The 12,940-nt window shown below is 59.6% G+C and overlaps 1 protein-coding gene across 5 annotated transcripts in view; it reads left to right on the top strand.

The window, feature by feature from the left end:
• mctp1a (multiple C2 domains, transmembrane 1a) overlaps positions 1-12,940 on the top strand; it is a 1,185,582-nt gene that overhangs the window by 594,505 nt on the left and 578,137 nt on the right. The gene's annotated exons all lie outside the window — the stretch shown is intronic.

Raw genomic sequence — 12,940 nt, 5'->3', positions numbered from 1 at the left:
AGGTGGTGGGTATGGGATAGAATCAGGTCTATCACTCCTGGAGGCAGAGCAGGGAAGGCGGAGTGTTGAGGCAAGCTGGTTGGAAAGCTTGCTACATTTCTCTGGGACTTTGACCCGATTGTGTCAAAAGATTTTAGGCTCTCTAGACCCAATCCTTCTTACCGCCTCACCCCCATGCCCTGCCCCCCCCCTGCCAATCATTAATTTATTTAAAAACTAAGATGCTTAGACCTATTGTCTTAACTGTTTTGTTAATCAAACTGTGAAATAAGAACAACTGGTCTCCACCCTGACGCTGAGATAACTGTAACTTTTGGAATTTTTTCTCATTTTTAAGTAACTTCACATTATAACAATTAAAACAGATCTTATCCCCCTTCAAGAGCGTTTATGTCACCTCTGTAAATTTGTGACTCGGACATCCCCGATTCTGGGGCGCGATTCTCCACTCACGCGCCGAAGTGGCCGTGCCATCGTGAATGCCGTCAAGGTTCACGACGGCGCGAAACGGCCCCGATCCTGACCGATTCAGGGCCCGAAAATGGGCTAGGATCGGGGCCGCGAGAAACACGGGGGGGTGTGCCGCGAAGGCCGCGTCGTCACCGCGCAATGCCCGAATGACGCGGCGCTGCAACATAAATTGCGCGATCCGCACACAGAGGACCCGGAGGAGAAGAGAGGAGATGGCTGAGCCCCGAAGAGCCACACCGAGGTTCCGGGACACGGACCTGGACATCCTGCTGGATGAGGTGGAACAGAGAAGGGACACCCTCTGCCCAAGACATGGGCATCGCCAGCCATCCACCGCGGTGAGGCGTGGCTGGCGGAAGGCGGGCACCGCAGTCAGTGCTGTGGGGCAGACCCCACGGACGGGGGAGCAGTGCCGCAAGAAGCTGCACAACCTCACCCGGGCTGCCAGGGTAAGTGCCATGAGGGTGCCCCCAGGCCCCCCCCCCCCCCCCCCCGGGGGAGTGGGGGGGGGGAAGTGGGGTGGGAGGGGGTCAGGGGGGGTTGGGAGTGTTGGGGGGAATGGGGCATCAGGAGCAGTGCTGGGGGGGGGTCAGGGGGGGGTTGGGAGTGTTGGGGGGGATTGGGGCATCATGGGCGGTGCTGGGGGGGGTTGGGAGTGTTGGGGGGGATTGGGGCATCAGGGGCGGTGTTGGGGGGGCTCGAGGGGGTTGGGAGTGTTGGGGGGGATTGGGGCATCAGTGGCAGTGCTGGGGGGGTCAGGGGGGTTTGGGAGTGTTGGGGGGGATTGGGGCATCGTGGGCAGTGCTGGGGGGGTCAGGGGGGGTTGGGAGTGTTGGGGGGGATTGGGGCATCATGGGCGGTGCTGGGAGTGTTGGGGGGATTGGGGCATCAGAGGCGGTGCTGGGGGGGGGTCAGGGGGGGTTGGGAGTGTTGGGGGGGATTGGGGCATCATGGGCGGTGCTGGGGGGGGTTGGGAGTGTTGGGGGGGACTGGGGCATCAGGGGCGGTGTTGGGGTTGTGGGGGTCATGATACCCAACTATCTACTCGACCCACATGAGCCCCGGGACCCCCCGGAGCGAAGCCATGGCGTGCTGTCTCCTGAACCAGCAACGGTGTTGTCAATATCTGCATCCCCTGATGATACCCGCCTAATGGTGATGCTTTATCCAACCCCCCCCGCCCCCCAGGACAAGACAGCGCACAACCAGCGTGAGCGCATGAGAACTGGAGGGGGTTCTCGTGTCCTGCACCCCCTAACTGTTCACGAGCAGAGGGCCCTGGACCTCGCTGGGGGACCCGCCACCCGGGAGGTCGCGCCATGCCAGGTCGGAGGCGCAGAAGCAAGTGAGAGAACCCTGCATGTCCTCTCCACCCCCAACCCGTCATCGACCCCCTCACACTCTGGCCACTGCACCCCTGATCCCATCCCCCCTCACACTCTGGCCACTGCACCCCCGATCCCATCCCCCCTCACACTCTGGCCACTGCACCCCCGATCCCCTCCCCCCTCACACTCTGGCCACTGCACCCCCGATCCCCTCCCCCCTCACACTGTGCACCCACCACCACCATACACCCGGGCTACCGTGTCTAACGAAACCCGAATCTTTATGTTCCCCGGGGCCACCCGCCGAACCTTCAGGGACGTCTCGCCCAGGAAACAGCACAACATCGCCAACCGCAACTGCACCCAGGGATGCACGCCAGAGGTTGGCAGTTGTTCGGATAGGACGGCAGAGCTCTCAGTCTGGGACGCAGGACCAGGACGCTCAGACCACCGAGACAGACTGTAGCGCACAAAGACTCCGAGAGACGAATAGGGTGAAGTCGATGAGGCTTTATTAAGCGTGACTGTTCCCCCGCAGTTCAGTAGTAGACTGCCTGCGGGGGAGGACTCCTGGTTCTTATACTCCGCCTTCAGGGCGGAGCTAGAGGTCAACGGCCAACCAGGACCCGGGATCTGTCAGCCAATGACATCACGGCTTCACAGTCCCACATGACCCCATATGCATACTACCACATTCACCCCTTGTTAAAATGAACCCGGCGGGGTGATGCTTCGCATGGTGGTAAGGGTTTACAAGGCTGGTCCTGGGAGGAAAACTTTCGCATGTTATTACAGTATGTACAAGGTTTTTTTATTTTGTTTCGAACTATTCACAGTAATTGTCAGGAGAAAAAGACAAAATGTTCTCGTTAAAAGTCCACATATTGTAGTGTTAGATCGACGCCACGAGTCGGTCGGGCGGTCTGGTCGTCCGTGTCGATCGCCTCGGCCCCGGTGGTGGTGGTGGTGCTTGTTCCGGTGTTGTCGTCTCCGGGAGCCTTACGGCTTCAGCTTGGGCTTCACTCCTGGTCGGGCCTGGGAGGAGGACCGATCCTCCTGGGAAGGGGGCGGTCGCGGGGTGCGGCAGTGGCAGGAAGGGGGTGATTGGTGTCGGGGGGTGTGTGTGTTGCCGGCGGGCGCCAGATCTCGCAGGGAGACCGTGTCCTGTCGGCCGTCGGGGTACTCCACGTAAGCGTACTGTGGGTTCGCGTGAAGGAGGTGAACCCTTTCGACCAACGGGTCTGACTTGTGCGCCCGCACATGTTTTCGGAGCAAGATGGGTCCTGGGGCCGCCAGCCAGGTCGGCAGCGACGTTCCAGAGGAGGACTTCCTGGGGAAGACAAGGAGGCGCTCATGAGGCGTTTGGTTAGTGCTAGTACACAGTAGTGACCGGATGGAGTGGAGGGCGTCCGGGAGGACATCCTGCCACCGTGAAACTGGGAGGTCCCTGGCCAGTAGGACGGTCTTCCAGACCGTGCCGTTCTCCCTCTCTACTTGCCCGTTCCCCCGGGGGTTGTAGCTGGTCGTCCTGCTCGAGGCTATACCGTTGCTGAGCAGGAACTGGCGCAGCTCGTCACTCGTGAAGGAGGACCCCCTGTCGCTGTGGACGTATGCGGGGCAACCGAACAGTGTGAATATGGTGTTCAGGGCTTTAATGACTGCGGCCGCGGTCATGTCAGGGCAGGGGATGGCGAATGGGAAGCGGGAGTACTCGTCCACCACATTAAGGAAGTATGTGTTGCGGTCGGTGGAGGGGAGGGGTCCTTTGAAATCCAGACTAAGGCGTTCAAAGGGGCGGGAAGCCTTAATCAGGTGCGCACCATCCGGCCTGAAAAAATGCGGTTTGCACTCTGCGCAGATGTGGCAGTTCCTTGTGACTGTACGGACCTCCTCCAAAGAGTATGGGAGGTTGCGGGACTTAATAAAGTGGTAGAACCGAGTGACCCCCGGGTGGCAGAGGTCCTCGTGGAGGGTTTGGAGGCGGTTAATTTGTGCGTTGGCACATGTGCCGCGGGATAGGGCATCGGACGGCTCGTTCAGCTTTCCGGGACGATACAAGATCTCGTAGTTGAAGGTGGAGAGCTCGATCCTCCACCTTAAGATCTTGTCGTTTTTGATTTTGCCCCGCTGTGCATTATCGAACATGAAGGCTACCGACCGTTGGTCCGTGAGGAGAGTGAATCTCCTGCCGGCCAGGTAATGCCTCCAATGTCGCACCGCTTCCACTATGGCTTGGGCTTCCTTTTCCACTGAGAAGTGGCGGATTTCTGAAGCGTGGAGGGTTCGGGAGAAAAAGGCCACGGGTCTGCCCGCTTGGTTAAGGGTGGCCGCTAGAGCTACGTCGGAGGCGTCGCTCTCGACCTGGAAGGGGAGGGACTCGTCGATGGCGCGCATCGTGGCCTTTGCGATATCCGCTTTGATGCGGCTGAAGGCCTGGCAAGCCTCTGTCGACAGAGGGAAGGTCGTGGTCTGTATTAGGGGGCGGGCCTTGTCTGCATACTGGGGGACCCACTGGGCGTAGTATGAAAAGAACCCCAGGCAGCGTTTTAGGGCTTTTGAGCAGTGCGGGAGGGGAAATTCCATGAGGGCGCGCATACGTTCGGGGTCGGGGTTATTATCCCATTGCGCACTACGTAGCCCAGGATGGCTAGCCGGTTTGTGCTAAAAACGCACTTGTCCTCGTTGTACGTGAGGTTCAAGGCTTTAGCGGTCTGGAGGAATTTTTGGAGGTTGGCGTCGTGGTCCTGCTGATCGTGGCCGCAGATAGTTACATTGTCGAGATACGGGAACGTGGCCCGTAACCCGTGTTGATCAACCATTCGGTCCATCTCTTGTTGGAAGACCGAGACCCCGTTTGTGACGCCAAATGGGACCCTTAGGAAATGGTATAATCGCCCGTCTGCCTCGAAGGCTGTGTACTTGCGGTCACTTGGGCGGATGGGGAGCTGATGGTAGGCAGACTTGAGGTCCACGGTGGAGAAGACCTTATATTGGGCAATCCGATTGACCATGTCGGATATGCGGGGGAGAGGGTACGCGTCTAGTTGTGTGTACCTGTTGATGGTCTGGCTATAGTCTATGACCATCCTTTGCTTCTCCCCTGTCTTTACTACTACCACCTGTGCTCTCCAGGGACTATTGCTGGCCTGGATTATGCCTTCCTTCAGTAGCCGCTGGACTTCGGACCGAATGAAGGTCCGGTCCTGGGCGCTGTACCATCTGCTCCTAGTGGCGACGGGTTTGCAATCCGGGGTGAGGTTTGCAAACAAGGATGGGGGTTGAACCTTGAGGGTTGCGAGGCCGCAGATAGTGAGTGGGGGTATTGGGCCGCCGAATTTGAAGGTTAGGCTCTGTAGATTGCACTGGAAGTCTAATCCCAGTAATGTGGGGGCGCAGAGTTGGGGAAGGACGTAGAGCCTGTAGTTTTTGAACTCCCTCCCTTGCACCATTAGGGTAACTATGCAGAAGCCTTTGATCTGTACGGAGTGGGATCCTGCAGCTAGGGAAATCTTTTGTGCGCTGGGACGGATGGTCAAAGAACAGCGTCTTACCGTGTCGGGGTGGATAAAGCTCTCCGTGCTCCCGGAGTCGACCAGGCATGGTGTCTCGTGCCCGTTTATCAGCACCGTTGTCGTCGTCGTCTGGAGCATCCGGGGCCGTGCTTGGTCCAGCGTCATTGAAGCCAGACGTGGTTGTAATGGTTGAGCGTCTTCTTCGAACCCCATGGAGCCGTCAACACTGGGGTCCGTTGTTGCCGTCCAAGATAGCGTCGGGGGTAAACAAGATGGCTGCCCCCATGCATCGCACATGGCTGGGGGGGTCACAAGATTGCGGCGGGGGTGGACAAAATGGCCGCCCCCATGCGTCGCACAGGTCTGGGGTGGTCCAAGATGGCGGTGCCCCTCCTCCCCTCGTGGTGGCCGGGACCCAAAATGGCGGCGCCTGCGGGTCGCACATGGGGCGCTGGGGGGGTTGGGGCGCGTTAGGAACACGCAGGACTCCCTCTTCTCTGGGGACAGCGGTAGCCAGGACCCAAAGTGGTAGCGCTGGCGGGTCATACATGGGGCGCGGGGGGGGGCGTTGGGGAGCGTAAAAGGCGTGCAGGGCTCCCTGTTCTCCGGGGAGAGCGGTGGTCGGGACCCAAAGTAGTTGCGCCTGCGGGTCGTACATGGGGCGCTGGGGGGGTTGGGGAGCGTAAACGGCGTGCAGGGCTCCCTGTTCTCCTGGGACAGCGGCGACCTCCCGGGACCGGCACACAGCCGCGAAATGGCCCTTTTTCCCGCAGCTCTTACAGATCGCTGCGCGGGCTGGGCAGCGCTACCGGGGGTGTTTCGCCTGGCCTCAGAAATAGCAGCGGGCTCCCCCGGTGCGACTTGGCGTTTGAACCGCGCAAGCCTGTGGGGTGTCCGGGGGGGGGGTGGGTTTGTCGCGACGGGTGCGTACGGAGCCCAATGGGCTGCCGCGCGGTCGGGGCCGTAGGCGCGGGTGTTTCGCGCGGCCACGTCTAGGGAGGCTGCTAGGGCCCGTGCCTCTGAGAGTCCTAGCGACTCTTTTTCTAAAAGTCTTGGGAGGAGTTCATACCTGCCACAAAAGCATCGCGCATTAACATGTCCGTGTGTTCATTTGCGTTCACCGGCGGGCAGCTGCAGGCCCGTCCCAAAATTAGTAGCGCGGCGTAGAATTCATCTATCGATTCTCCGGGACTTTGTCGTCTCGTTGCGAGTTGATAGCGAGCGTAGATCTGGTTTACTGGGCGAACATAGAGACTTTTTAGTGCTGCGAACCCCGTCTGGAAATCCTCTGCGTCTTCGATGAGGGAGAAAATCTCCGTGCTTAACCTCGAGTGCAGGACCTGTAGTTTTTGGTCTTCTGTGACCCGGCCGGGGGCCGTTCTGAGGTAGGCCTCGAAACAAGTCTGCCAGTGCTTGAAAGCTGCTGCTGCGTTCACTGCGTGGGGGCTGATCCTCAGGCATTCCGGGATGATCCTGAGCTCCATAGTCCTTTAGTCACGCTTAATAAATTGTAGCGCACAAAGACTCCGAGAGACGAATAGGGTGAAGTCGATGAGGCTTTATTAAGCGTGACTGTTCCCCCGCAGTTCAGTAGTAGACTGCCTGCGGGGGAGGACTCCTGGTTCTTATACTCCGCCTTCAGGGCGGAGCTAGAGGTCAACGGCCAACCAGGACCCGGGATCTGTCAGCCAATGACATCACGGCTTCACAGTCCCACATGACCCCGAATGCATACTACCACACAGACATTAGTGAGAGGCACAGGGTGAACAGTCATGTCGAAGCGCACATCACGGCCACACACCCGCTGGATCCACCTGGAGGTCAAGACGACATGGCCCGCATGGAGCTTGCGCCGGGCCATGAGGGGGACCAGTACACACCAGACTTCCTGACGGATGATGACCTTGCGCTTATGGCACTGCTGTCTCCCACATCATTCACCATCACAGAGACACCCACCTCGGTTGGGCATATAAGTGATGAGGCTCCCGGGTCACTGTCTGGTGCGCACCCCACAGCCGAGCCGGTACAGCAGGTGGAGTTTGGAGCAGCCGTGGGGCTGAACGGTCGGAGGGCAGACCAGGCCCAGCAACCAGCTGCCACCCAGACTGTTCCCGAGTTCCTGGATGTAATTGACCCACCCGGACAACCGATGCATGTGGACACCCAGGGACTGAATAACGGGATGAGGGCCATCTTCCAGGACCTGCACACGCAGCTAGAGGAGTCCATCCGCGTCCAGGAGCAGGGAGTGGTGCCGCTCATCGCAGCCACCCAGGCCGACACCGGACGGGTGGCGTCCGCTGTGGAGGCAATGGGTGAAGGGGTTTCGGCCATGGGTCAGTTTCTGCAAGGCGTTGGGCTTCACGTGCACGCGTCATCCATGACCCAGGAGAGGGCTGCCCTCTCACAGGTAGCCATGCGCCAGAGCCAACACGACATTGCAGCCGCTCTCCGGGCCCTGGCCGAGTCTCACCATGCCATGGTCCGGTCCCAGCAAGTGATGGCACAGTCCCAGCAGTCAGTCGCGGAGAGCATTGACCGCTTGGCGCACGTGATGGATGGTGTTGCGCACTCACAGGTCGAGATCACACAGACCTTGGCAGGAATGTGGCACTCCCTGGGCTCCGTCTCGGCGAACATTTGGACTGTGGTCGATACCGCTGCAGGCCTCCAGGACTGGCAGCGCCAGGTGTCGGGGGTGCGACGGGGCATGTCTCCGAGCGCATTTCCGTCCCACAGTGAGGCCCGGGGGCCACCGGGCTTCCCGAGGGAGGAGGAGGAGGTTCTGGGGCCCGTCCCGGTAGCTCCATCAAGGGACGTCCCGGTACACTCGGCCTCCCCCCGTTCCGTCTCTGGCGCATCTGGTGGGGAGCGGACAGGTCAGGGTGGCACCACGCCATCCAGCACGCCCACCGAGCAGCCTGGCCCATCGAAGCCGGGCCGCCCCAGGAAACGTGTGCCGACGGGGAGCCATGTCGCAGGGTGTGATTCTCAGCAGTCCGCCTCCACTCCTGTTGTACCATCTGGGAACACACCTAAACGTAGTGGTAGGGCCCGTAAGGCAAAGACGTTAGGCACGTAAGAAGTTGGCACGGGTGCAGGGCACAGTCTAGTTGCAGCGGGTAGGGCACCTATGTTAACCACACGAATAAACTCACTGTTAAATTTGACTTGTAAGACTGTGTGCTATGCCCGGTGCCAGGGGGCTCGGGAGGGTGCCCGATTGGCGTAGTGGTATACGAGCCGTTCAAGGTCTGTTCCGGATGTGCTGACCCTTTCCCCCCCTGCCTCCCATAATCGGACACCGTTGTCCTCAGTACACCGACGCCAGCCACCCCACGGGCATGTGGTGAAATATCCATCACGAAGGCTGTGACCACTGGAGTGCATGGTTCAGCTATAGCCATGAGTCAGACCTCAGCTAGCGAATCTGAGCACACAGCTCATCGCAGAGCGGGCTGTCATCATTCAACATGGCACTGATCACACCCGCTTACCCAATCATCAATGTTGTGCAATCCCGTAGTGCCGCAGTGGTAAGGTGATGTGGAATTGTTGCCGTGAACGCGGTGGGGGGGGGGGGGGGGCGGGGGCGGGTGCAGTGTGGTGCCCGTGTACAGGAGTGATGGTGCAAGCGGCAGTGTTCATCGAATCCCACCCCCACAGTGCATGAACCGTTCGGCCACCAACGCTTCGCGTGCCCGCTGTCCGCAGCGATGCCGTCGTGCAGCCTCCTGGACGTAACGAGCAGCCGGGCAGTGTCTGTGTCCTGCACCCCTCCCCCATCCTGATGCGCGCCATCATCCTCATCCTCCGCATCCTCCTCTTTCCCATCCCCCTCGTTTGCGTTGGCTCCGGTGCTGTCGGGTCCTCCCTCCGACTCCTCCACCAGGTCATCTCCCCTCTGCATGGCAATGTTGTGCAGCGCACAGCAGACCACAACCATGCGACCGACCCTGTCGGGTTGGTACTGCAGGGCCCCTCCTGATCAGTCCAGGCATCTGAAGCGCAACTTCAGCAGCCCGAAGCACCGCTCCACCACACGCTGGTTGCTGCATGTGCCTCGTTATATAGGCTCTCCGCGTTGGTGTGAGGCCTCCGTATTGGCGTCAGCAGCCATGACCTCAATGGATAGCCCTTGTCACCCAGCAACCAGCCCCTCAGCCGGGGGGGGGTCATCCATCGAACATTGCGGGTTGAACGACTGTGCCAGAATGTAGGCGTCATGCACACTCCCGGGGTGCTTTGCACACACGTGCATGATCTTCATGTAGGGGTCGCACACCACCTGAATGTTCATGGAGTGTGCACCCTTTCTGTTCATGAACACTTCCCTGCTGTCTGCAGGTGGGCGCATGGGGATGTGCACACCATCGATGACACCCTGGACCATCGGTATCGCGGCCACCTTGGCTAATCCACGTGCCCGTGCTTCCTGCTGTGCTCGGTCCTCGGGGAATTGAATGTACCTGTCCGCGATGGCGTACAGGGCGTCGGTGACGGCCCTGATGCACCTGTGGACCGATGCCTGTGAGATCCCGGAGAGGTCCCCGCTCGGCGCCTGGAAGGAACCGGTCGTATAAAAGTTTACGGCCACCGTCACCTTGACGGAGACTGTTATCGCGTGTCCTCCTCCCATTCCACATATATGTGCGACCGTCTCCCTGCTGAACCGTAGTCTCCTCCTGCATGTGATGTCCGTCAGGGCCTCGAACGACATTCTGTCACGGTACACCCTCGGCCTTGCTGGACGCCTGTGGCGCCCTGGCACCACCATCAGTGGATCCTCCTGCTCCTCCTGCTCCCCCCCAAGCACTTCCTTTGCATTCCTCGCCGTCAGGGGGTCAATGTTCCCCTCGGCATCACCCTGTACATTCGGGTGCTGAGCGCCTGCGGCCTGCGCGGCGACGACGGGCCACTCCGGGGCCATCCCCTCTGCTGCACCGGCAACCGCTGCATCTGCAGCCACTGTGGGCCGTCTGACTCTACGCTGCTGGATGGCAAACTCCAGAACTGCGGCTCCAACCACGGCAGTAAACATCGCCGTCTGGTTGGCATACATGGTGACCTGCAGGAGGGTGGTGGGGGGCAGAGAAACGACATGTTACACGGAGGTTCTTCCACACCTCGTCAGCCGGGCTGCATGGGATCCTTGTGTGCCCCGGTGGCCTGGTCGCGCTGCAGACACGCAGCCAGCCTAACACCTGGTCACTGTCTGCGCCCAGCGGTCAGTTCACACCGTACTGCTCACCAGTGTGCCACTCGCCTGTGCCCACCAGCCACACGCAACCTGCGGCCGTGTCCTCGTCACCGTCCTGCCATATCAGGGCGGCTGACATGTGGCATCAGCGGATGGACGATACCATCCACACTCTCCCTCACCCCCCTCCCACCTGCACACTCCCCCTCATCCCCCCCTCCCACCTGCGCACTCTCCCTCACCACCCTCCCACCTGCACACACTCCCTCAACCCCCCTCCCACCTACACACTCTCCCTCACCCCCCCTCCCACCTGCACACTCCCCCTCATCCCCCCCTCCCACCTGCGCACTCTCCCTCACCACCCTCCCACCTGCACACACTCCCTCATCCCCCCTCCCACCTGCACACTCTCTCACACCCCCCACCCACCTGCACACTCTCCCTCATCCCCCCCCACCTGCACACTCTCCCTCATCCCCCCCTCCCACCTGCACACTCTCCCTCACCCCCCTCTCCCACCTGCACACTCTCCCTCACCCCCCTCCCACCTGCACACTCTCCCTCACCCCCCCTCCCACCTGCACACTCTCCCTCACCCCCCCTCCCACCTGCACACTCTCCCTCATCCCCACCCTCCCACCTGCACACTCTCCCTCACCCCCCCTCCCACCTGCACACTCTCCCTCATCCCCCCTCCCACCTGCACACTCTCCCACACCCCCCCTCCCACCTGCACACTCTCCCTCATCCCCACCCTCCCACCTGCACACTCTCCTTCACCCCCCCCTCCCACCTGCACACTCTCCCTCACCCCCCCCTCCCACCTGCACACTCTCCCTCACCCCCCCTCCCACCTGCACACTCTCCCTCATCCCCCCTCCCACCTGCACACTCTCCCTCACCCCCCCTCCCACCTACACACTCTCCCTCACCCCCCCCTCCTACCTGCACACTCTCCCCCACCCCCCACCCCACCCCTCCCACCTGCACACTCTCCCACACCACCCCCTGTGGCCGCAGCCTTCTCGGGTAAGCCGATGAGGAGAAATTTCTTCAGCCAGAGAGTGGTGGGTCTGTGGAATTCATTGCCACAGAGGACGGTGGAGGCCGGGACGTTGAGGGTCTTTAAGACAGAAGTTGATAAATTCTTGATTTCTCGAGGAATTAAGGGCTATGGAGAGCGAGCGGGTAAATGGAGTTGAAATCAGCCATGATTGAATGGTGCAGTGGACTCGATGGGCTGAATGGCCTTACCTCCGCTCCTATGTCTTATGGACCCAGTCTCCAGGAGCTGCGGAACAGTCCGCTCACCTCCTCCCTGCTCAGTGTCAGCCAGCACGACTGGCTGACGACTTTAAAAAGCAGGTGTGAACGGCGACGGCGTAGACTGGGGTCCACTGTCGGGACTTCGGCCCATCTGGGCCTGAGAATAGCAGGGGTGCCGGAGAATCGCAGGAATGCGTCGGACCGGCGTCGCGGGAAAATTTGGCGGCCCAGGCGATTCTCCCAACCGGCGCGGGAGTGGAGAATTGCGCCCCTGATCTTTCCAATAACCACAATGGAGTCTGTTGAACTCAGCGCTGAGTTCAAATTTCCCTGCTCTTTTTTCCTCATGTGTGAATCACACCATATTCCCTTTCCCCGACTCGCAAAAAGTGGATCGGTCTGTAACAGAAGTCGGAAGTCCGCATTTCTGACTGCCTGAGAATCAATTGCAAAGTTTTATACTGGCAAATGGGGCTGGTTTAGCACAGGGCTAAATCGCTGGTTTTTAAAGCAGACCAAGGCAGGCCAGCAGCACGGTTCAATTCCCGTACCAGCCTCCCCGAACAGGCGCTGGAATGTGGCGACTAGGGGATTTTCACAGTAACTTCATTGAAGCCTACTTGTGGCAATAAGCGATTTTCATTTAATCTCCCAAGAATTGGCTACTGATGCGGGTAGCTTGAGTCGGGAGAAATACCCGAATACACATACATTTTGCTCGGGGCAGGAGTGTGTGGGGGATCAGGGGTGAGATGGAGTTAGGCTCATCTACCCTGGAAGCAAAGTGTCAACTGCTATGGGGATGGGCGAGTGCCAAGCCAAGCTGGTTACATGGCCTGCCTTGGTTCTCTGGGACTTCATCCCACTTGTGTTAGAAGAATAGCCCCTTTAACGCTCAGCACCCCCACCTCCCCCACCATGTGAACTCATGCTCTCCAGTCACTCCCCATCTCACTATTCATGCCAACACATGCCTCTTGCATGTCCATTCACCCTGCATGTACTATGTACATAACCAATGAGCCATATAGTAACAATTAAAGGTGGAACAGCTGAGAAGAAAAAACACACATTCACAAATATTCTTTTGAAAAAAACTGCTTTCACTAACCCCATAAAAGAGTCCATCAGACAAACCTTCAAGTATCAATAAC

This window comes from Scyliorhinus torazame, chromosome 9, assembly GCF_047496885.1.
Source record: "Scyliorhinus torazame isolate Kashiwa2021f chromosome 9, sScyTor2.1, whole genome shotgun sequence".
In the NCBI taxonomy this organism is placed as follows: domain Eukaryota; kingdom Metazoa; phylum Chordata; class Chondrichthyes; order Carcharhiniformes; family Scyliorhinidae; genus Scyliorhinus; species Scyliorhinus torazame.
The sequence above is the reverse complement of the archived record's forward strand: the minus strand, read 5'-3'. Positions and strand labels throughout refer to the sequence as shown.